This window comes from Hesperophylax consimilis, chromosome 3 (genome assembly GCF_061612785.1).
Source record: "Hesperophylax consimilis isolate HC1 chromosome 3, BYU_Hcon_1.0, whole genome shotgun sequence".
Lineage (NCBI taxonomy): Eukaryota > Metazoa > Arthropoda > Insecta > Trichoptera > Limnephilidae > Hesperophylax > Hesperophylax consimilis.
Window position 1 is genome coordinate 19,144,575 of NC_142838.1, and position 26,691 is coordinate 19,171,265.

Below are 26,691 nucleotides of genomic sequence, written 5' to 3' on the forward strand. Positions count from 1 at the left end.
ATTGACAGTTTCCGTCAGATGATAAACACACGCTCGATAGCAGCTTTTCGTTTGACCGTTACTGATGATCATATAATTAAAATAGTATTTTTTGTTAAAAAGCATCGGACATTGGACCCAAAGTAATCCATTCATATAATTTATTTCGAAATTATGAGGAAGTAAATATCTGGTAGATACACAAACATGATTGGAATGTACGCAATTCATTATATCTACAGAACATTTTTAAACAGATAATACAGATAGTACATACTGAAGTACACAAAGGAATGCTTGCAAACTTTTGGACTTGAATTTGTCTTTACGCATGAGTTTTGCTAGAAAAGAAGGAATTTTATTTATTATTTTTATGTTACGTAGTTCAGACATTAGAAGGATAGAGTGCCCAGACAGCCCAGATTATAGTGATAACTTATTGAACAACTTAACACTCAAACTCAAAAGAATTCGTATTCTCATTTGTCTAATCTTATACTGACATGCAACGACCTAATGCTGCCGTTACCGGTCGGTTCGTACCTTTTCCCATGATTCGGCTCCGAAGGGATATGGGCAAATTTATTCATACTAGTGAATCAGTTCAATCAGTGAATAAAATCACTTGATTCATTAATTCTATTGCGGGAGTTATGAAATGCATCGTTATGTCAATACGAAAGAAAGAAAATTAACGATTATAAACGCGTGATGTAACCAACAGGTTTTAGGGACGCGATGAATTGATAATCAAAACTAATTAATTTAAACGATCTAATCGATCATTTTCATGCCAATTCTTCAATCCAGCTGAACCATTCCCGGAGAAAGCTAGTGTTCAATTGTTGTCGACTTGCGATGTTAATGCCCATCTGACTCATTTCTGCATATCCGACTTCGATTTGTATAACATAATGTACTCTGCCAGAGGAGCGCAAGAGAATAATGAAAATTATTTGTGCATACAGTAATGGTTGCGCACGCAGCAAAACAAAGGAGATTCACAAGTCTCGGAATGTTAAGACTTCTACTTGTGGATATAATTTAATTCATCAATGAAGAAAGTTAATAAATATTTGGGCAACGAATTAAAATTAACATTTAGATGAAATTGTAACACGATCTAGAGAAAGTAAATATACATAAAAGAGTGGAAGGAAATTTCACTAAAATTGAGTATAACCATTTCACCCTTAGATGAACCATTTTGTAAATGGTTGTGTGAAATAGAATACAATCTTTGTTAAGGCTCAATACCGGAGTTAAAAAAGTAGCTTGCATCAGAGAGAGATTATGCATCATCCTAAAAGCACAATGTAGTAGATAACTATACATATATATAATCGTGGCTCCCTTATCAGGCACAAGAACTTCTCTTTTCTGATAAGGTATACATAACCAATGATGATCGAAAATGTAATATTGTTAAATATTTATTAATATCTAAATTCCTTATATTACAATAAAAAATAATTAAAAAATCTATAATATGGGGCAGTGGCCAGCCAAGGTAGGTTATTTGAAGGTGGAAATGCAACACGCAACTTGCGAAACATAATAATATTATAGCCCGAAGGATCCATTACCATTTTATTGTGACGAAGCCAACAAAACGCCAAGAAAATACCGTAAAACCATTACTGCCGTTGCATCTGCGGTGGTTTTAAGTATGTAATCATTAATTAAATTAAAATACATCACAGTAGGATCCAAACAGATAGATAAGATTGAAAGCTCCTGGGAGAGTCTTGAAATAGCTTTTGAAGTGGGAATTTAACTACTAAAGAAATCTGATAATGGATATTGATAAAGTATGTCAACAAATTGCCAAAAATAATGCTCAGAAAACTAACTACCTTGAAAAATCAGTGATCTTTTTATAAGTTGTTGACAGAAAATTAAAATGGTCCATCTACTGAAATTAAAGCGGCAAGCGTGTAAAAAGGCTCCCGCATAGATTATAGATTTCTCAAACGGACTTAGCATTTTGCATCAACTGACACAAAAACACTTATGTATTCGCCGAGGACAGCGTTTTTTCAAAGCGGGAGGTCTAGAGGTTTAGAATAAAGGCAAGGAAGGGGTAGAATGCAAACCCGAGGTCGGTTCCAATCAAAATCATTGCAAACTAACAAGAACAAAGCAAACTGATTTATGGAAATTTCCAACTATAATTTGCAAAACACTTTGCCCTTTTGTTTGACAATAATTATCTATTGAATTAACAAGGCAATTCAATTCCGATTTGTCGATTTCACAAATTAACCCGTCATATTTTTTGTCTGTCCTGGAACGGGAAACTTTCCTAGTTGGACAGGCAAAGCTTCCTAATATGTAATTTGTACTTTCTTTTGTATCTATCTATAAATAAATAAATATTTTGCACACCGCAACTACACAAGGCAAAATATTTAAAACTGGGTTAAAAATACACATTGAAGTTTTGCATCTTCACTTTGTTTATGAATACATATTTGCTTATTATGACACATTTGTATTATGATAATAATACGAGTATTAACATGAATCAAATTTCTTATGTGTTTTACGATTTGAAAGTGGAATAATAATTATTTTTATAAGTAATAATTATTAGCCTGAAACACTCATCCACATTGAAAAATCTCCTGATAAAAGATACATGACGCCAACGGGACTCATGTATCTTTTATCAGGAGATTTTTCAATGTGGATGAGTGTTTCAGGCTAATAATTATTGCTTATAAAAATAATTGTTACCCTTTGTGCTATGCATAAAAAATCTTGCCTTAAAACATTAGTTTACCAAAAAAATAATAATGGAATAATAAGGTTAAATATAGTGTTTGGAGGTTTAAGTAACTGAGCAGGTTGATATATGTTTAGTATTTTGACATAAGGCGGTGTAGTTGCGGGAGAGCGATGTTAGAATGGGTTCAGAAAATGCATGAATTCTTTCATGGACAACTGAACGAAAAATAAACTTGTCGTTTAAAATGGGATAGGTATAAACGAGACAGTTTCTTATTTGCACGATATGGTGTGCAAATGGAGTGGTAAACAATAATTTTATTTAAATAATATTAGGCAGTTCTGTTATATCCTAATTTTACATATTGTAGGGTTTATTGATTGACCCATATAATATTGGACATGTGTTGGTTAGTGTTCAAATCCAATAAAATTGAACAATAACGTCAGACTTCAATCCGCAACACAGTTCGATGGTACTCGAGCCACCACCCCAAATGTTGCCACACAAATGCAGTTTCCTCGTTAGGTTGGGTAGGTGCGGTACTGCGGTGGGTGGGTGCTGAGGGTAGGTGCTGTGGGTAGGTACTGTGGGTAAGTACCTACGCCGGGGTTCGTAGGCGTACCTACGTGACTACGGGCACGTAGGACGGCTGCATTGGGGAGGCTTTAGGGCTGCCTGCTGCCTCCCAGGGAAGACTACATTATAATAACCCCCTGCGACTCCTGTAAACCAGGCAACCAACTTTGGGCGAAACATTCCAACTTTTGACCGAGAAAAATTAATTCTGCTACAGCCACAATTTCCACGTTCTATGGATTTTCCTTGTTGTAAGTAGTGATGCCTTAATTCAGTGTAAGGTGGGTACCTTCAATTTCAACCACCTTCTTTCCCGACAATTAAAAAAATATAAAGAAAAAAATGACATCTTGTTTTAGGATTTCAAAAATAAATTAATATTCCTGAACTCCGTAGAACACGATGAAGAGTTTAAAATCACAAAAAATGCGTTGATCTAGAAATTCAAGACAGAGAATGCTGTGAATGATAACTCAGTCCGAGAAATACTCCCGAGACAAAGAAACCGTGAAGCGCGCATGATTCCGCCTTATTGAATTGATTCACGTTTCATCGTTGCCCCTTTCAAACGCCCCGATGCACAGCCAAACTACCTTTGCACTAAATGTCAAATACTACTAGTACTTACTTAATGGTTAAAACAAGTCTATGTATGATTCATAATCAGCAAAAGCTTTTAACAGGGTGAATGCAAGTCAATGACAGGGAATGTTCAGAAGCTAGAAGCTAAGACGACTTTCGATGCCAATCAAGTCACGTAGGCACCTGGTGCATTTGGCTTCCCGTATCCCTGACCAGACATGCGCGATGCATATTAAAAAGATTATCAAAGAATCTATGCCAGAATTGCCAGTGTGTGGTGTATGGACCGAGTCAGGAGGGCTTTAGCCTCCCGGACTGGATTATTATACACGGTGTCCGGAAACTCGTAGTACAAGCGGGAAACTGGAGAATCTACACCACATGGGGAAACCAAGAAAACATAAAGTTTTTTGATTTGAGCATTTTCAAAAAAAAAAAAAAAACCAAAAAAAAATATTTTTCGGCTATTTTAGGGTTAAAGTTTTTTCTGGTGTTTAGGGTTGAATAACAGATGTTTTAACCCTGCAGAGCAGAAATATTTTATGATTACACCGGGTTAAATGAAGGGTGATTTCAAAATAATGCTTCAAATCCGAGTTTCTTCATTTGTTTTACTTTCAAATAGTTTTAATTAGTTGGGTAGGTACTTTGATCTTCAGTAATAATTTATAAGAATTTGATTAAAAAAAAAAAAAAAAAAAAATCAACTTCAAACTCGATGTACTCGATAACGAAAGCTCAAATAAAAAAAAATATACTACAAAATCGACTCCAAATGTGATGTAGATTCACCAGTTTCCCGCTTGTACTACGAGTTTCCGGACACCCTGTATAATGCGTCGAGTCCACCGGTCAATTGCAATAGCGTAGCCGTAGGCGAACGGGTAAATTGGGAACACTGAGCGCTGATGGAACATGACGATTGACAATAATATGATTGCGGGTCAATTCACGGGGTTAAAAGGTTATCGGGATCCTCTCAAAAAGTATTGGCATTGTCATTGTTTTGATTTATAATCTGCACGATATAAACTTATTACTTATACGTATAATATGTTCCATGAATACAATTTATACCTTGGAATAATGGTGGACGGTAGATTGTCGTATAATAATAATAATATTTGGTTAATTTATATAGCGCCGTTTTCGTGAGAAATCACCTCAAGGGCGCTGATGATGAACATGTTAAAAAGAGATCACAGTGGTGCTATTCGAGGCCACGTCTATTCTATAATATAAGATATTAAATTTATATATTACTGAAATTACGTAAGATTATTACCAGTCATTACTCAGATTATTATTACACAGTCTCATTCTCACAATATTGGACTATGGAGACACAGTGTATGGTCCTCCTGAAAAACCCACCCGAGGAGCGAGCATATCTATAACGGTATAGGATACTAAACATGTCTAACATTAGGAAGTTTTTTTTTTCTTTTTAACTTAGTGTAAATAAAATTTTAAAATGTCATTTACACAGAATAAAAAAAATGGACCTCAACGAATTAAACACATAAAAAAATAATACAAGGAAGATACATGAAATGTACAGTTTGATGAATTCGAAGGTTCTTGCCTATCCGCTGACAGACATGACTGTCGTACACGCCAAAGAGACCTTTTATTTGTTCTCCCCAGACATGAAACTGCTGTATTTGAGGGTAGTAAGAGCAATTCCTAATCAAAACTTTGGAATGAAATACCACTGTATATTCGAATATCGACATCGTAGCTGACTGCACAGTCAATCATAATTGATAGAATTTTTAAATGCCCAATGAAAAGTATACGTACTATTTGGTGATTATATTATTTAATGTAAATTTAATGTTTTGGTTTTTATTTATTATGTATTTAAGTATTATATTATAGGCACTGCTGATAAGGAGCTGCATTCTGGAAGAAATCTGGAATGAACCCTTAAAATTGACCCGTTTAGTCAATAGAATCTATATAATCAAAGAAAATAAGATATACAAATATAAAACAATTTATTGTGTAATAAATATTTTTATTATTATTATAACGCGGTTCGTTTTTATCACTAAATAGTTAATTTCGAATTGGGTCAAACAAGGTACGGTTAGAAAGAAAGTATTTTGGTTTATTTTGTAAATAATTTCTACATTTGATTTGTTACTACTCTCTAAGGACCTGCCGCTGAGAGCTCCGTTGCACGCCCCTACTCTCATTTAATGATTTATATTTATAACGGAGATTTATAGTCATTTTTTAACGAACCATGCATGCGTTTGGTCAAGGTGTCAACCTACCACGAGACTTTTACATCTTTGAATCCGTTATTTTATCTGCTGCGATGGTGTCTGCTCGTTTCCCTACCCCGCCCGGTTTCTTAGCTTTACATCTGCTCGAGCTGGTCACTTATAGGGGCAGGTGCATGTCGTGGCACGCGCCCGCTGTTTCTACTTCCTAGTGATTTACCCACCTCATTATTTCAGACTCCACAAAGGTAGGTGCTCATGCGGGCGTATTCAAAATCGACTTTAACCTCGCCCATAACTATCTATAGTCACCTTACAAAATAAACATCTGTTCGGTTCATTTGACACACCTAATAACTTTAGTCATTACCACCGAAACCCGATAAATGGTAATGATATCTGTGTAAATATTTAGTTTACTTACAAGTATCAGAACAAAACCTTAACTTCCTAAAAACTAAAGTACAGATATTATTTAAAAATCAACAATTGGAGAAGGTGCGATACTAGTTGCGATATACAAATACAATGCGATTCCCGAAAAAAACACGTTGTACAAATAAAAATGGCATGACCTTGAAATTTCTATAAACTGCACCAACAATAATATTGACACGAAATAAATAGAATTTGAGAACACAAAGATCATCATGGTTACACTTTGAAACTAGCACAATGGCTGTGAATGATCAATTGTACCATAAATTTAATAACAAGAGGTTCGATACGACAGACTTGCACAGACTGGAGGCTGGCGATCCCTATTTTTTGTGGGCCATCCGATATATGCGTGTTTTTTTGCTCCGAATGCACTGGGATAATAGGCAGCAGACCTGTGGCAGGTATAGGGGGTCACAAAGGATTGCCCACCTGTGTTGCTGTGTTCCAGTCCATCCAGTCCATCCCGTCCCAACAAGGTCCCGGGCCGGGGCACTAATGCTCAGGCTGTTCACTGAGATACGCGGAACCTTCATTAGTAGATAGTAATAACATCTAATCGCGGACCAAAGCACCTTTGTATTCAAATAATCGGCGAATATAAGCACCGTTGAATTTCGGAGTTTGGTGGGTCATCTGTCCTAGACAGGATCCATTTTTTTATTGATTTTTTGTTATTTTCGGCCAACATTTCTAGGCAACTGAAAGGAATAAAAAAGGCAAAATTCACGAAGTAAAAAGTCACAGCTACATTTTACCAATGATTTATAAAAAATCTCGAAAAAAATAAATATTTAAACAAAATAAATAACTTTGTACACACCACTATTCAAACAAAAGAATCGAATTATTTCAAAACCAATAATAGTATCTTTGTCCGGATAAACGAATAATAGAAATTAAGACATTTAAGTACAGAAAAACAAATATAGACAATTAAGTACGTTAGTACGTTAAGACAAAAATATAACAATGAGCGCTTTTAGTTATTCTTATATTATAGTTAATATTACATAAATTAGTTATTATTATTTTTTTAAATACACGAAATTACATAAAATAGGTATGTAATTATTGCATTTATGAAAAACGAAAACTTTTATAAATTAACACAACAAAATCAAGGAATAACTAAGATAACAAAATAACAAACAATAAATTATTATTGTAGAAAGCAATCACTTTGTGGTTTGACATATTTAATAAAATAAAATACTTTTTTGTTTTAAAACCACGATATTTATTAATTTAAGAACCGACCGGTTTCGCTTTACTTAAGCATCATCAGGGTACAAATTAATACGTAAAGCGAAACCGGTCGGTTCTTAAATTAATAAATATCGTGGTTTTAAAACAAAAAGTATTTTATTTTATTAAACAATAAATTATTATCAATGTGGAAATAAATTTAAGAGATGGGTATTTAATAAAAAAAGTTGGTTATCAACATGTAATATTTAATTGACTATTAAATTTTCTAATATTTCAAAGTTCTCTAATAATTGTAAACCATTGTATTTGTTACCCATATTATTTTCCAATCACATTTTGGAAACAAATCATTCTTTTGATATAAATAAAGGTTTAAAAATTGTACATACAAATACGATGGGTTTACAATTAGATAACTTTGAAATTAGAAAACACTTCCTTTATTTAAAAAAAATCAAAGGAAACAATAAAACAACAAGAAATAAAGAATTACACAAGTAAAGCACGTAAAGACTCCATGCAGGATTTAAAAGTGAATTCATTTTGATCACAAATATGATTTTGGGCATCTAGTACAATCGATCGACAAAATCCATATCAACACTATATTGACCAAATTATCTTCTATGGTCAGATAGCGATACTTGCGAGCACGTGCAGAATATTTATGATTGCGACATCGGATATCGATATCGGATAAAAGTAGGTACATGTGGACGTCCAATATACCACATTAATAATAATCGTATTATGACTTCTTATTTATTTCGTGTCAACATCGGTTCGGCTATAAACAGCGCAACCGTGCTAGGGACCTCGATACAAAATCGTCGGAAGTTGAGCCTATCGATTCGATATTGTTAAGTTATCAATTTGATCATGACCTCAGGCATTTGAGCATTTATTACATTTTCAATAATAAAGCTTCCGTACAAGAAGCAAAAAACGTTTGTTCGCTTTTGGTAAACGTCATATTCGTTCACAATAATATATTGTGAAATGTTTCAAGTGAGAAGCGTATGTAAATAAGACGAATGTTTGAATGGTTTGTTGATAAACGAAGCAAATAAATAAGGCAGCCGATCGCAATTAAAGCTGTTTATGGAAAAGTTCTGACTGTTATAACAAAGCAAAGCTACATGACAAAGCCTTCATCTTATGATACACAGAGATAGCCTGATGATTTAACCCCAAGGAGACGGCCAACTACAATCGTAGTGGAAGAAAAGTTCTCCCAGAGAACGGCTCACTACAAGTGTAGTTTTGAGCATTTGTCATGTTCATCGCTAAATATTTAGTAAATTTAACAGTAAAACTTTGAGGTAAAAAATTTTTTGCATTGAGTTGTTTATTTTCTACCACACCCTTTTAACAGATTCTCCTTTTTAGGTATAGTTTTTTTTTAACAGAACTTTTAAGTACGTTGTATCCCTCTTCACTTGATTCTTATCTTCAGCGCACGCATACAGTCTTAGTTGTCCTTTCGCCGTGTGAGTGTCGCGTTTCTGGCCGTTCTGCTGGACACTGTTTATTGTTATATTAGGGTGTCCGTTAGTTTATTACTCTTGGAGTGTTTCTGTGTTAATATTTACTTTTATGAAGTCTTTCGTTCGTATTTATTATTATATTGTGCGTATTATTTGTGAATTTAAGATCATTTTATTGTTTTGTATATTTGAGTGTTTGTTGTAACTATTTAAATTTGATTTCTAATCCTTAAAATGAATGAAGACGTCATTGAAAACTTTGTGATAGATTGCGATTCTGATTTTTCGATGAGTGATGATGAAGATTATATTCCTGAACATTTGGAGAGCTTAGAGGAAGCTTCAGAACAAAATGAAGATAGTGAATTTGGAGATTTTGAACGCTTAGATGAAGATCCCTCCAATAATATAAATTTTACAAATTTCTCTCCAACGTGGGGATGTGGCATTAACTTTCAGCCAGATGTGCATAGTTTTAATCAACAATCAGGATTAAGAGATTGTGAACTTAACCAAGAGAGTTGTGAGGCTGATTATTTTGAGCTATTTTTTAATTCAGATGTCGTGAGCAGTGTTGTAATCGAAACAAACCGATATTTTGATACTGTGAAATCTCAAAAAACATTTGCTCCAAATTCTAAGTTGCACAGATGGAAAAATGTTGATGTTGATGAAATGTACGTTTTCATTGCCTTGACCATGCTTATGGCGAGAAGTAAAAAAGGCAAAATCCATCAATATTGGTCGGTAGACAGGTTAATTTCATCACCGATATTTGGAGAAACAATGCCAAGAGACCGATATTTATCTATCCTAAGCATGCTCCATTTTTCAGACAATAAAAAGCAACAGAAAGGTGATACTACCCATAAAGTTAGAGATTTTGTGGATTTGATATGCATTCAATTCAAAAAATATTTTTATCCGTATGAGAATTTGTGCATTGATGAGTCCTTGGTTTTATTCAAAGGCAGACTGTGCATTAAGCAGTATCTTCCGGCGAAAAGGCACAAATTCGGCATAAAACTTTTTGTTATTTGTGATTGTAAAACTGGGTTTGTTTTACAATTTGTTATTTATTGTGGTGCTAAAACTAACATTGAAATACCGAATATAGACGAACAAATATCCCGGCAACTACTGACTTCTGGGAAAGTGGTTGTTTCTTTACTAGCGGATTACTTACAGAAAGGTCATACAGTTTACACAGACAACTGGTATTCAAGCCCCTATCTATTCAGCTATTTGCACAGCAAAAAAACTAATGCCTGTGGTACTGTTAAAAAGACCCGAAAAAATATGCCGACATTTGGAAATGTAAAAAAAGGAGACGTAGAATGCAAAACAACTGGGTGCTTACTTGCAATCAAATGGCACGACAAGAGGGAAGTGCATATGCTGACTACATCGCACAATGCGTCAATGAAAGAAACAGGCAAAAACAGCTGGAAAACCAAAGTTCCGATAATGAAACCCAATTGTATAATAAATTATAATAAGAATATGGGAGGTGTTGACAGGTCGGACATGTTAATTACTTTTGTGCAAAGTGTTCGAAAAACTATCAAGTGGTACAAAAAAATGGCTTTTCGGGCAATTGACGTAATTTTAATAAATGCTCACGCAATGTACAAGTTACAGACAAAAAAAGAAGTAAGCTTAACTGATTTTCATTTGGAAGTAATTAGGCAACTTATTACTAAACACCATGCTCCTGGGTCAGTAAAAAAGGTAAATCGAGTAGGCGATTATCCGCTGAGGCTAACTGCCAGACATTTTCCTTCGGACGTTCCACCATCTTCAAATTCTAAGAGAAAATCAGTTTATCGGGAGTGTCACGTATGCAAAAATTCGTCGCTAAATCCTAAACGTCGAGTTCAGACACGATATTGGTGTTACTGTTGTCAAGTTGCCTTGTGCCCCACTACATGTTTTCGTATATATCACACTGTAGAAAAGTTTTAATAATTAAAAGAGCCCGTCGCGCTGTACAATCTTGTGGTCACCCTTTCTAATGCCGACAAGTGGCCTTGCGCAAGTGTATGTGTGTTGGCCAAATATTTTTCTGCATTGTATGAAAACATTTATTATAATTACTGTGTATATAAAACTCATCGTAAAATTTAATAACTTGATTGCCAAAGGTTCATTTTTTGTGTGAAAAAAGGAATTTTTACGACTTGACAATAAATAAACAATCTGTGAGTGTTCCATTCCGGGATTTTGTCATTTGAAGGTAATATTTTTTATTTACATTCCATCTAACACAAAATAACCCAGTAAAAATATAATATTAAGTGAACCAAACTAATTTTACAATATTAAAGAATACCGTAAAATAAATAAAAACATTGTAAAATCTTTAGGTACAGCTAAATAACATTTCAAAGCTGGAGTGAGTATAAAATGTAATTTACGAAAATCTAGCCGTTTCAGGCGGGCAATTCATGCAAAATCTGCTAGTCTTCTAAGGGTTAAATAAAGTTTTCGTCGACTGCCTTCGACAATGTCATAGTTGGGTGTGATCAGCTTCTCGATTGAATATTATTTCTTATTGAAACACTCCACGTGTTCCTTCGTGTAACTCCTAAGCTACCTACGTTTATTTATTAAATTTTAATTACTAACACAGTGATTAAAAAAACTTTATAGCTTTGTTCCGCTTATTTATAATATATCACTGTACATATAGATAAGTACTGTACAACGCAATTTCACCACGAATTAACGGTTTCAAAAATATATAAATGTCAAATATTTACACTACATACCTAATTCGAGTTATAGATCGATAGGCCCTATCCTTAGTACAGAAATAAACAATGCTGAATTTACCAATTTGTTGTAAATTATTCTGAAAGTTTAGATTTCATTAGTAAGAATATGCAATAGCTAGGTACTTCTTATAAATATTTTAAGACCTGTGAATTAACAAATTTGCAGCTTAGGTAAGGCACACCGACACGACCCTTGACACTAAACTTAGAAATGTCGGGATTATGGATTTTTAAACTATAAAAATAATAGATATGTTGAGAACCCTCATGTGCGCTGAGTGCTTTCAAAGAGCACATGGTCTGAAGACCTTTACTTAGGTAGATAACCCAAGGACAAACCATCAATAGCGAGAAACATCTGTACGTAATACTTCCTAACAGCTGCAGCTGGTATAAAGGCTGGTGGCTGTTGACTGCACATGGGAGACAGGTGGATTTCGGCCAGAACTTGCGTAAGTAATATTACAACAAAGAAGTAGGTATATTTCGATAATATGAAAGCCTCGGTCTACGCAGAGGATAACAAAGGTTGGTTCTAGAATATCCAGGTAAAGGAAAATGCAATTGTTCGCAACTTTCAAAGCTTAAAATCTAAAATGGTAACACGTGAAACGATGCACGTGTTGCCCTAACAATTTGGATTATGAACAAACACGTGATTTTATTGAAAAATATTCGAAATAATATACTTTTGAATCTGTTCAGAAAGTCGTATCCATAAATAGATACCTACAGAGGAACATTTTATTTCTCAGTTAAATCCGTAGTAGATAATATCTAAAATCAGTGGTTAGTTGTCTCTGTTCAGACTTCGGATCCTTCCAGATGTGTCCAGGAAATTGGTGAAATCATCACATCCGCGAAGTTATTTTGTAGCTTTGTAAAGTCCCGTTGATTTGATATTTGACAAAAATAGTGTTGTAAATATGTGATTATTAATTCTGAATGGTCCCGTCGATTTAAGTCAACATTCTTTAATATATGTAATATTGAAATCAAAAAGGATAACCCCATAAAGATTTAGGCTACAGGGATCGTTGTACTTTCTCCATAATTAATAAATAACGTTACCATACAGTGCGACGAATAAAAATGAATATGCGTGTAACCCGGACATGCGAACGTGGGACCGCGTGCGGAAGGTTGAGTAAACCCACTACCCATCAGGCTGACTAGGAATTAAACCCGGAAGGGTTTGCAAAAACACGTGTAAGGAGATTGTAATCTTAAGACGATAATCTAACTGGGCCAGGGGTTGCAAGTTGCAAGGCTCATTAGGGGCTAAGCTCTGCAATGTTTCACACGCAAAATCACCGTGTTTAATATAAACAGAACAAGCAGAAAAATACTGGGAAATGATTGAGATCTCATTAAGAGGGTGACAGTATCAGTATTTTACAACATTATAGCAAAAGTAGTTTCATATATGATTAGGTATATCTTACAGAAAACTTGCACTGTATTAAAATTTTTCTTTGTAATGAAGAATGCATGTCAGAATTAATAATTTTCTACAAACATAATACCACGCTCACGATGTAGACTAAACTGAGCTTAAGGCGACACAATACCCTGATAACGGGGATTTGCCCCGACGCTCACATTTTAATTATTTCTGATGAGCTTATTACTAAAATCTTAAATGTTTCTAGAGGGATTCGAAGGGATGCAAGTTATTTATATTTAAGATTAATAAAAACAGGACCTTACAATTAAATATATTATGTAAAACGATAAGTACATTTTATTAAATGTAAAATGTTGTAAGATAAGCGGCAAGTACCAGATTTTATTTTTATAGACGATGAATTAGTAACTTCCCGACGACTCCCTCACAAAAGATTAGAGATTTTATTAATGTATTCATAAGAATTAATTAAAATAAAAACACTCGCGAAAATCCAATTTCTGGCCAGATACACGAAAAACGACCGCCAGTACTTCAAAACTCTCTATTGTGCGTAGTATATTTGTGTGCGGGTTGACAAGGAGTTACTACGTATTGATTCAGACGCCGCGAAAGTTCCGGCCTGTAAGGTTGTGTCACCCGGCCGGTCGCTCCGGTCATTTCTTTTACGTATTTTTTTATTTAATCAAACGATACTTTGAAATCTATTAGTGAAATTTTCTGTTTTTTATAATTTAACTTCTTCCTCAAGTGAGTAAAGGTTTTTTATATAAATAATAAATATAAATAATAACCAATACAAAAGAATACATTGTTAAATGCGTAAATGTGTAGGCACTTGAGAAAAAAGGTGACACTAAAGTATTGTCGTTATGTTATTATATATCATTTCTAGCCCAAGTAGACTTTTTTACTATTAATCTTTTTTTTCACGCGACGCGGCTGTCTGTCCGGTTGTCACAACCAGCGGCACAGAATGTTATAGAGTGCCCCTTCACTAGAATCGTTTTCCTAGTTTTATTTATTTACGCCCTACTGGGCTTTTACATTAATTTCTAATTATACAGTCATGTTAGTTGTAACAATGGAATATCTAATAAATTATGGTAAAATAAAAGGAGTTTTTTTACTAAGGAGTGGTATTCTCTTATATTTCAATAAAGTGTTTGTGAAGAGTTCGTTTCATTACTAATACTCCAGGGCAATTACCGATTCGCGATCGTAATTATTCCGGTAGTCCCAATTTTTTTATATGTTTTATAAACTGGTCCCCTGATGTAAAATCTGAGTTTCCGACCTTGGCACACCTGTGCTCGCGCCGCCATTTTGAAAAAAACCGGCCGAAATCGCTCCAAAATCTAGTTTTTCCAAAATATCTCATTCCCAATGCAAATTTCGGCTAAATTAGCTAAACAATTAAAGTAGAACATAAAATTACTTACTACTTTTGTGTAAACAATTTTCTTCAATCTCTAATAGGTACCGAGGTAGAAAGTCGTAAAGGTGCGTATATTTTTGAAAAAAACAAGTTTTTTGCGCGACTAGCTTTTGTTTTTTGTAAATATCTCGTTTCCAGTACAATTTTGTGAAAAAATTATATATACTAATTTTGTAGAAAATAAAATTTCATAAAATAAATAGGTATTTAATTTATGTGTTTTAACTCTAATATGTATCCAAGCTCTTATCCACCAAAACCAGTTAAATTACCCAACAACAAATTTTTGAAATTCGAAAGTTTTTTTCCATAAAACAAAAACTCTACATCGAAAGTTTTTCTCCATACAGACAATTAGACATATGTCACCTATAAAGTACCTAAAGTCATTCGAATATTAAAAAGAGTCATTAATCTTTTAAGTTTAGATTGTTAGATCATTTGTTGTAGATAGAATTGTGCAATTATCTCCCCAAGTTACTGCACTTAATTACGTTGAAATGATTTTCAAATTTAAGGTAAAATTGAACCAATTTATAATAAATCTCTTGGCTAATATATACTTACGTTTCAGTTAAATATGGGAAAACAGAAGACAAAAGGAGTTTTATCCCGAACAAAATTACGGCACCAAGGAAAATGTTTAACGGAATGGAGAAGGTACTACTTAAATACACACATAAAAATAGATCTTTGGGATACGTTTTTTACAGAACATAATTGTACAATGTCAGCTTAAATAATTTTATATATGTAGATATATACATATATACGCAGTCGATAAACTTCTGAGCATATTGAATTTGGAATATAAGAAGTAAATTAATTTTGATTTCCGGTGACATATTTTTATTTTTACCGAAATGCATTTTTTACACCAAATAAGCTCAGGAATTGTTGGTGAAAGTTTGTCGGGCATGTCTTAATACATCTCTAAATAATTAGGGAATAGAGACGGTATAAATAATTAACAATATTTCTCATTTTAGGAAAAATTCCGCAAGACTTCATCCAGATAATATTGCAAATAATAAAGAAAATACGAGTATTGTGTTAAACACTATACCGACACTCAACATGGTAATTTTTTCACAATTTCTGTAAATATAAAGTAAATAATATTAATTTTATATGATTAAATAAGCGCTCTAAAAAAATTAACAAAAACTGACATTATTTTTCAGCACGGACCAGAGATGAATGAACCTGAAAAGTTTTCACTATTTGCTGGCTCTAGTTCTTATGACACTAACGTGCATGCCGTTTCCAGCCCCTTATAGCTAGGTCTGACGCAGGCATGACGATTGTTGTCAACTGATATGTTCTCACAACAATAATTGTTGAAGAAAAATAAAATTAAGGAATGAAATTTAAAACACTTTACCTCTGTTTCAATTTTTGGCCTGGTTTTGGTGGATTAGAGCTTGGATACGTATTATAATTAAAACACATAAATTATATACCTATTTATTTTATGAAATTTTATTTTCTACAAAATTAGTATCAATAATTTTTACACAAAATTGTACTGGAAACGAGATATTTACAAAAAATCAAAGCTAGTCGCGCAAAAAACTTGTTTTTTTCAAAAATATACGCACCTTTACGACTTTCTACCTCGGTACCTATTAGAGATTGAAGAAAATTGTTTTCACAAAAGTTGTAGGTAATTTTATGTTTTACTTTAATTATCTTGCTAATTTAGCCAAAATTTGCATTGAGAATGAGATATTTTGGAAAAACTAGATTTTGGCGCGATTACAGCCGGTTTTTTTTTAAATGGTGGCGCGAGCACAGGTGCGCCATGGTCGGAAATTCAGATTATACATCATGGGATCAGTTTATAAAACATATAAAAAAATTGGGACTACCGGAATAATTACGATCGCAACCCCCTTTTTGGCGCTATGTGTACTGGCCTATAATACGGAATCCCCAAATATATCGACAACATTCTCACATTTATAACCCAGATAACATGTAGGTACGTTTATAATCAACAAATCAATACAAAAACCGACCAATATCATATAACAACAAAGGCAAAGGCATATGGCAACAAAGAAAAAAAGAACAGGTATCCGCTAGTAAGCAGGGTGAAAAAAATCAAAGGCAGAATAAAGAACACAGAAAAATGTGCAATTAATGCTTGCTTCTAGACTCAGCAATATACCACCTCTATCTATATTACAGCAGGTAATTTATACACTTGTATATACCCGTCTATACGTACTTATACGCTCGTGTGTATAATTCCAAAATTTGATTGAAAAGTGAATTAACATAATGTTTCTAATATTGTTTTTATTTAATCACGAAAATACTTAATATATCAATAATCCGATGCCGAAAGGACCGATTTCACCGGAGAAAAATTCTGATTTAAACATATAATTTTACTATGAACGTATTGAAGTCGTAAAAAATTTTCAAATACATATTTCCCATACATATTGTTTTCAATTATATATTCGTAATAGAAATTTTAAACCGTTAAATATTTATGTTATAAACAGAAAGCCTACCTCAAACATTAACGAATTCTTAATGTATCATGAATCTATTTTAAATAACTGTATAGATGATACCCTTATCTTTGGTGGTTTCAACATTGACATTCTTCAAAAAAATAATACATCTCTTAAATACATCAACACGCTAGACTCATACAACTGTTTCATATGTAACACATCCTATCCTACACGAGTAACAGATACCTCTACTTCTTTAATAGACCATATCATCTCAAACAGACAAAATATTTCCTCAACTACTGCAAATATAGATGCCTACCTAAGTGATCATAACATTTTGATATTAGATTACCAAAACAGCTTGAAACATCACACTAATAATAGAATACATTCTTTTTCAAACAACACCAAAACCGATAAAAACATGTTAAAAACATATGTAGAATCCCACAACTTTCCACACGAAACCACCAGTAATGCCAATGAAATCTATAATAATTTTAATGAATACATCAAAACAGCAATAAAATCATCCCAACATAAATCTGAGTTACGCATAGGAGACCAACGGAGGGGTAATACTCCATGGTTTGATGCAAAATTAAATGCACTTATCAAACAGCGCAACAATGCGTTTAAAATCTGGAAAAAAAATCAGCAAAGTGATATATTCACAGCACTGAGAAATAAAACAAGAAATCAAGTTACCAACTATAGAAGATATGCTAAAACCAAATACTACACGACTATATTTAAAGAAAACCTGCGTTATCCGCGACAGACATGGAAAATAATAAATGCAATTCTAACAAATAGCTCGACACCCCAGAAAGATGAAATTGAATGTCTTCTCATTAAGAATGAAGAAATAACATGCTCAACACAGATAGCTTCAACTTTTAACAACTTCTTTATATCAGTTGGGGAAAACTTAGCAGCTACAATTGCATCATATCCAGATGATTCTATCACTATAAACACGGATCAAAAAGCAATCCAGTCCTTATACATGGCCAAAACAAATAAAACAGAAGTTCTCAGTATCATCTCTCAACTAAAGTCTAATGCATCTCCAGGTTTAGATGGAATTACACCAGTGTACCTGAACTTTTGCAAAGATATATTAGCTGACCACCTTGTTTTTCTTATTAATCAATCCCTGAATAGTGGAATCTTCCCAGATCAACTAAAGATAGCAAAAATAATTCCGATTTACAAAGATGATTGCAAAAAAATCCTTCTAATTACCGTCCTATATCCATCCTCTTTGTCGTCTCTAAAGTTTTTGAAAAGGTTATTAAGCTTAGGCTCACTAAATATCTCCTATCAAACAATTTACTCGCATCCCAACAGTATGGATTCAGAAACCAATCTAACACAAAATGTGCTGCCTTCGATTTTGTATACGCCCTCCAAAAGCATATAGACCAGGGTAAGCATGCTGCAGGCTTATTTATAGATTTAAAAAAGGCTTTCGATACGGTTGACCATGGGATACTACTAAAGAAGCTAGAACACCTAGGCATAGTAGGCACTCCCCTGAAGTTACTGTGTAGCTACCTCTCTAACCGACACTGTCAGACCTTTGTTGGAAAGGGGACAAGCAGCATGGGAACGATGAAATGTGGCGTGCCTCAGGGCTCCGTACTTGGACCATTACTATTTTTAATATATATAAATGATATTGCTAAATGGGGACTTAAGGGTACAATACAACTCTATGCAGATGATACAGTGATTCTTTATCACAATAATGATTTAAACGAACTTGAAAAGGAAATGGAAAGTGATGTAGCTTGCCTGGCAAACTGGCTGCGATTAAACAAACTTAGCCTAAACATAAAAAAAACACATTACATACTGTTTGCAAATAAAAAAATGTATGTCTTAATATAAGTCTTGATAATAACCGCCTTGAAAGGGCTGATGTTACAAAATATCTTGGCCTTTTCATTGATTCACAACTCACATGGAATCACCAATTTAAACATGTTCTATCCAAAATTACTCATATAACTGGTGTTTTATATAGACTTCGCGGGTTACTTCCTCCCTCTCTATTAAAATCGATTTACCATTTATTTATTTATTTATTTATTTATTTATTTACCATGCTATGATTCACTCACATCTAATATATCTCGCCGGAATCTGGGGATTTGCTACAAAAAAAATGATTTCAGAAGTCCAAGTCGTCCAAAATAGAGCCCTGCGAAATATTTTCAGTTTACCTTGGGACACACATGTCAAAGACATCTACAGAAACACCCAAATACTTCATTTTAATACCATTCCCACTTTTGAAATAACGAAAAATATATTAAAAGTAATTCAACACTCGGCACATTCCAACACTACACTCTATTACAATTACGACGTACACCAACACAACACAAGAAATCACAACAAACTACATATACCAAAAATCAAATAAACAAAATATGGACTAAGATCCCTGGAATACATAGCTCACACAAAATATAATCAACTACCCAACGAGATCAAATGTGCAAGTCAATGTAAAAAGACCCAAACTAACATGCTCAAACTTCATCTTACTAATGACTATCTGAAATAATAATGTTGTGTATGTCCGATCATGTGTCCATTTAATACATACAGCTATATGTTTCATGTAATGCGTATCATTCCCGCAATGAGTTTATTAACTCCTGGGAGTACAATGCTTTATATAATATACTATATTCTGTATTGTATACTTTTAATAAAAAAAATTAAAAAAAAAAAAAAAAATTGACGTAAATAAAGTAAAAGTTTTGTTTACACAGGACGAGAAGAAACCCGTTATTCTGGAAGGAAGGAGAATAGAAGACATATTTTTTCTTTAACTGTATTAAATAGAATTTCGCAGCACGACTCTTTTTATGATTGTAATTATCTAACTTAGAGATAGTTGAGCGTATACTTCGAGATGACAAGTTCTGGGAAGAAAAAATGCTTATTAAATTAACTAATTTTTAAATGGATTGCATTCTTGTCGAGCTTATCGATCCTGGAGTCACAAGGTCTATGAATGTTCGTGATCCTCCACATATCTTAGATATTGTATGTAAAGAACGTCAATTTGGAAATCGTCGTTTAGATTTCGACGAAATGCTATTTATTGAATAATTATTTTCGTTTTTTATATAAAATTATTTTTACTATTTCTAACTTATATTATAATAAATGATGGCCTTTATACAAAAAATAGTTGCATCTTATGCTTTTTACATTACATAATTATTTGTTTTATGTAACTTTTTGTAAACGATAATAATAAATATTGAAAATGACTGATATTTTATTTATCTTGTCAATATATTCAGATATAATTATGATCAGATATTATGAAAATGATTCGTGATTGAATACCGTATTGCTTTGACATCTGTCAATGAAGAACACGTCGGTTACGAGTCATAAGTTACTGCCTACCGTCTAGCAGTATGGTTACAGAAATCTGATAAGAATCATAAAATCATGAGCTCCTTCTGCAATAGGTAACGTTTCTATCGAAATTTGCCTAAAACATGCACATTCAACTTAATATTACTATTCACATAGTTTGAAAGACGCCCATTATTAAGCATTTCATGTTCAAACCTTACTCATGGGTACCATCTAGTGGATTTCATCGCTGCTCTGACTTCGAACTGTTCGTTGTGTCGGGTGTACCCCATTGCAACGTACTTCATTCCCCTGCACCCCGAAATATTATAATATTTAATTCGAGCGGAGCGCGTGTGAAACTAATTTGCTTCGCCCACTTAAATCGCGTTCACGCCCATAACTGATATTTTTTTAGGATCTTATTTCGTCTTAAGGCTCCCTAGTAAGCGTTAAAAAAAATAAGAAGAAGGTGCTTTGAAGTGGACATATGTAAATACGAATGTTAGAGGAAGCGCGCTAATATTAAAACAAAACTATAATAATTAAGCAAAAATTGGGAAATTTTTTAATAAAACCCGACTCATTTAAAAATAAAGCAAAAACGTCTCGACAAATACTTAAGTTGCATTTAAAGAAGCACTGTAGTTTTTTTCATACACGTAATATGTTAAATAACAGAACAAAACGTGTTTTTAATAATTTTCAGAGCATACATTAGCATAGATTTTTTCTATCGAGGGAATTTCATATAATTACCGTTTTGGCTCTACAAATTTTTTTATTTAAAAAAAATGTTACCGGACAGCAAAGTGCCCATAGCATTTTTTACTCCAAATGTGCTAAGGAATAGCTGGTTAAAGTTTGTCGGGTACGTGCCGATACACCCTGTATAGTTGCTAATGAACACAGGTGGGTTTTTCTTGGTAAAATATTCCTTCTCGAACAAGGCAAATTGGCTACCTATTTCATCTTAGTAAAATGAATAAATTAACAATATAGGTATTAGTAACTAAAGAATTTTCCGAGAAAATAATATTCACTACGCGGAAAATGATTCGACAACGACATAGATTCTCGTTAGTGAATCAGTAATATGAGTGGTAATAATAAGTGCTCAATGACAAAATGTTTCCTATTCAAACGTTATACTCAAGTACCAAATACAAAAGATAGAATCACAGTAAACTACATACATGGGTACTGTTGCTTGTGGTGGAAATTCCGATCATTTAAGAACAAACCCGCAGTACCTATGAGACATCGCGGTACGCATTTTGATGATTCGTCAAGCTATATCTGACTTTACAGTACGCCTAAGATATAAAAAACGTCAAATGTACAATGTGACGTCATCTCCATCCGGTAATGAGCACAAATTACGATTAGATCATAAAAAGTGACGCGCTACATGACAGCGTCATTCAGCCTGTGCGGAAATTTTATACATTCAATTGGCATTTGCCTTTACTGGTTCTGTGAAGTTAACAACATGCAAAAGTTCGGGCATAGTTCAAATTTCAAATTTTTCTTTTGAAGAAAATGTTTAAATTATTTTTTTTAAATAAATCTTACATTTAATTATATTTAAAGAGTTATTAGCGACGATAAAATTAGTTTTTCGATATCTCCAATGACGAACGACCTTTCAAAAGCGAAAACTGGTAAAATATATGCAATGGTGTCCCGTGACGTAACACGTTTTTCGGCTGGCCGCAAAAATCAACATTTTGACATGTTCAGTAATTTGGTATTTTCCAAAAAAATTAAAAGTTCTGTCCTCATCATACTCTAATTAATTTATGATACATTTGTAAAAAAAACATGAAAGTTCGTTGTAGGAGACGATCTCATCGGTAGTGTCGTAGTCCCACTAACTCCGGACAGTGGAACAAATTTTAACACAAAAAAATAGATATTACAAAATACCATATTATATTATTCTTTTCTATGCATTTTACATACGTAATAGTTTTAGCGTGGGTATAAATGCTTCGAAAAACGTAATTCATTATCAAAACATTATACATAAATCACAACCCCTTCAAGTCATATATGAATGAAACGCAAAACGACGCAATAAATAAAACGAATCACATCGATTAAATCGAATCGCATTACGACGATTACGAACACAGTAGCAGTACGCAGAATTGGCCTCGAGCAGTGAGTTGCGAGCGGGGAGGGAGGATCAGGCCAGGGTTACGGGTTCCGAGTACCGGTGTCACAGGGGTGAAACATCCCGGCGAGGGGGGATCAGCATCCCGGGATATTATTAAAGGAGATTCTAGTAGATCTCGGTGGGGAAATATACGGTGGTTGATGGGAGGCCTCGGGAGGGTAAGGAGAGGGTGGTTATCCCGGGGAGGAAGTGTGTACCTACGGAGGCTGATGCCCGCGCACCGAGAGACCGGGGGCTCGTCTCTAGTCTATATTCTCCACAAGGTTCTGCTCAATTCACATTGGTACATCTCGGGAGACGTACCTATAGCTTAGCTTCTAAGGCAGTTAGATCCATATACATTATCTACCTGGAAAGTAAGAACCACATATCGCTAAATCGAGAATAATGTTATCTTCAGACATATTTTCATTAGTTCATTACATTATTTTGGTCGCCTGAAGTTTATAAATCTGTATTATGATTATCGTAGAACAATGCGATCAAAAGAGGTCGAAGAAAAACAAATTTGTGTAATAAACTATGTCTGTAGATTGTGGTTGTTGTAGCAGTATCGCCTCTCCTAGTACAATATAATAAGTAAGTACTATTTTTTTTTTTCGATATTTGAACCTAAGTGATAATCCGTCACTATTTCACTACCACATGTGTGAGCATACACTTGACATCTGCCCAGATTTTAGGGAAAAGGCAAATGAGGGGACAAGTAGGTACCTACCCATTTCGCGCTGAGGAGCCATTTGTTAGTACCCCAGCAAGGTACAAAGTAGGTAGGTACCCCCAGTCAGTGGAATAGGTACCCCTGCCAGTAGTTAGCGTGGGAACGACAAAACCTAGACCGGGGATACAAAGAATAGTAATAATATTGGCGGGTGGTGGGGTAGCTGAATAGATTCCCCCTATTTGAAATTTGATAGAACCCAAAGGCAGCTAGCTTCGTTTGCCCTCCCGTTCGCCGAAAACGGCGGGAAAGGGTTGATGTTTGGAAGGGCGCGCCGGACATAATACGCAAATAATTTGACAGGGAAGAAGCATTAAAAAGCTTTGCGCTGGACGAATAAATCAAATCGAACAGATGTTTTATTTGGAAGTATTGAATTGGAGAATAAACAAGAAACAAGTGAAAAGAGGTAGCTACCTACCTAACCTACCGAAGCAGTTTAAAATCAACTCGTCTATCGAAGGCAATGAACGAATTTAGAAAAAAAATCTTGGAATCAAGGGTTGTTGTGCCGTTCGATCGCCAACACCCCTTAAAAACATCATGTCGTTGAAGAGGTATGAATAAATATATGATAAAATGATAACAATAACATTATGATAGTAACTATGTGTTGAAATCATCAAAGACATACCAATAAAAGATGTTATCACGGTTTAACGTTTGCTCCACATTTTAATCTAGAGCGAAATTATTATTTGTAGATGCTAGATTGAAAATAAGGCCGCAAGGGGAGAGGAATGATGGGGTTACGTAATTCTGCGGGGGGAAGTGGTAGTGATAAGCTGTGACGTCACACCCTTCCCCCTCGCCCTGTTATCAGAACAATAAGCGACTGACCTGAAAAATGGCAACACCGCGCGTCGCCTGGCCGTAGTGCAAGTCTGACGTCCGGAAAACGGAGAAGACTAAAGTAAAGCACACACGGAAAAAGGACGGGATTCATTGGTAGAAAAAATTAAGAAATTCTTTGCCCTTTTGATAACGATGTTTACTTTATACCGCGGTATAGCATACATCCTAATGATATTTCCGATGGGTTTTCCGACGATGGCGCCATTTGTGATTCGATACTATGAAGCGAGCGCGTGTATTTTCCAAGTATTAGTAAGTTCTAGTGCGTATGGAGGCACACAACTACACCTCGTAGTAAGAGCGTGGATGGATGCTTATTTGTCGTGTAATATGAGGTGGGTAGGTAAGTAGGTATTGCTCGTACTACAAACACATGTACACAATACTACACACATAAAAAATATGAATGCTGCCATTGAGGTTTAATTTGCGGTTACTTTGACATTAAAAATACTCGAATCATACAATACGTGGCTACTTGATGTAATGGGTTTAAGAACAACCCCTATAAGGGGAAATGTAATTGGAATAATAAATAATTGTGTTTCCTTGTCGTAGCGGGTGAAATGAATAAAATATTTTTTATTTGTGGAGACAAATTGATGGAATATTATTTTCTTTCTAGAGCATGAAACACTTATGTTTTAGGGTGTAGCATCCATTCCGAGAACAGGGAGTAATAAAAACGGGTTTATAACACGTTTTGTATTTCGTTTAATTAATATTATCATGTAAAATATAATGAGTGTATTACCGATGTGTTTATAACCATCTATCTTACTCCAATAAAAACAGATATTTATAAAATATTTACGAAAAACATTTTAAACTTCTGCTTCACACAGGAATCAAATATTATGTGTGCATAGTAATATATATTTTTTGCATACTGTTGCCATTAGTTTTACATCCACATTTATGAAATACATATCTGAACTATTTAATTATTTTCAGAAAAATTACGATTAAAAATTCTTCATTTTACCGGTTTAGTGAATAGTCATAGATACCCCACGTATGAAAAGTATGTTTCTAATTATTTTCTCTTAGTTAATAAACGTTCTCGTGCTTGAATAATACAGTGAAAGCATCATATATTTGAAACCGGAAAAGGAATGTACAAACAAATTTACAGACATACGAAATGCCAAACGGTCGAGTTAAAACAGGACTCCACTACGCTCTCAGTTAATGATATCTGAATTTTATTTCTCTTCTACCTATTTTCTACCTTCTACAAAAGAATATCATTTGTCCAAACTATATTTTGGTAATTGTTGCCGAAAAATAAGTAAATAATCAATTTTAACAACACATGTTTATGTTAAAGTAATTTCAATTTGAAATAATACATCACGCAATTTTTTGTTAAAAAGAGAAGCGCATTTTTACCTAACATAATCAAGGTCACAAACTAAATGCACACATTTCCCGTGCGTTAAATGAAAGTTTACGAGTAAAGGCAACATAATCGGCACAATAAATATGCAAGTCGCCTTATCGCTCTAGTTGTCGAGTGCATGTGCATTAGGACGGCCTACATCGGCTCGTGTGGTTCGGGCTTTACAAAACTACATAGATTGGTGTTGGATGATTATTGCATAACCGATCTCCGACCGAGAGGCATTATACGCTCATGACCTAATTCAGGCCGAACTGTACATATATATTGTACTAGCTACCAACTACTTAATACTAGAGAAGAGGAAATATATGTACTAGCTACGAACTAGATAATAGGTACTACAGAAGCGTACATATCGCACACCTAGATGAAGAGTAGTACAACTCAAAATACCTCTTTATTCAGGAACAGCAAAAAACATTTTACTCGATTTTTATGTGACCGATTAAAAATATTTTTATATAATGTTGTATGTTATTTTACTAGGATATTTATTTGCTCAATTACTTATCATCAAATACACGTATCACTTGTTTATTAATTAATTTCGTGTTATTTTAGTATTCGTGACTAAATCATTGTTTAATAATTTTATCAACTCAAATTAATCAACTATTATGAATTAGTAAAATTAAAATGACTTACTTTTGTAAACAAAATCGGAGTATGTGGAGTTGATATGTAGAACGCCCGAGAAACAAGACAGGTTCAATCACGAATACCAAATCAACTAAAATAATTCACGCTTTATGACTGCAGTTAATCACGGATACAAAACTAAGTCGAAAGAATCCAGTCTTTG

At 34.0% G+C, this 26,691-nt stretch overlaps 1 protein-coding gene and 1 long non-coding RNA gene across 2 annotated transcripts in view; one reads left to right on the top strand and one right to left on the bottom strand.

Moving 5' to 3' along the window:
- Utx (Utx histone demethylase) overlaps positions 1 to 26,691 on the bottom strand; it is a 118,667-nt gene that overhangs the window by 38,955 nt on the left and 53,021 nt on the right. The gene's annotated exons all lie outside the window — the stretch shown is intronic.
- On the top strand, positions 13,786 to 16,063 carry LOC149425082 (uncharacterized). Its single transcript, XR_016305666.1, has 3 exons — positions 13,786 to 14,174; positions 15,437 to 15,522; positions 15,852 to 16,063. It is a non-coding gene; the product is annotated as an uncharacterized LOC149425082 (long non-coding RNA).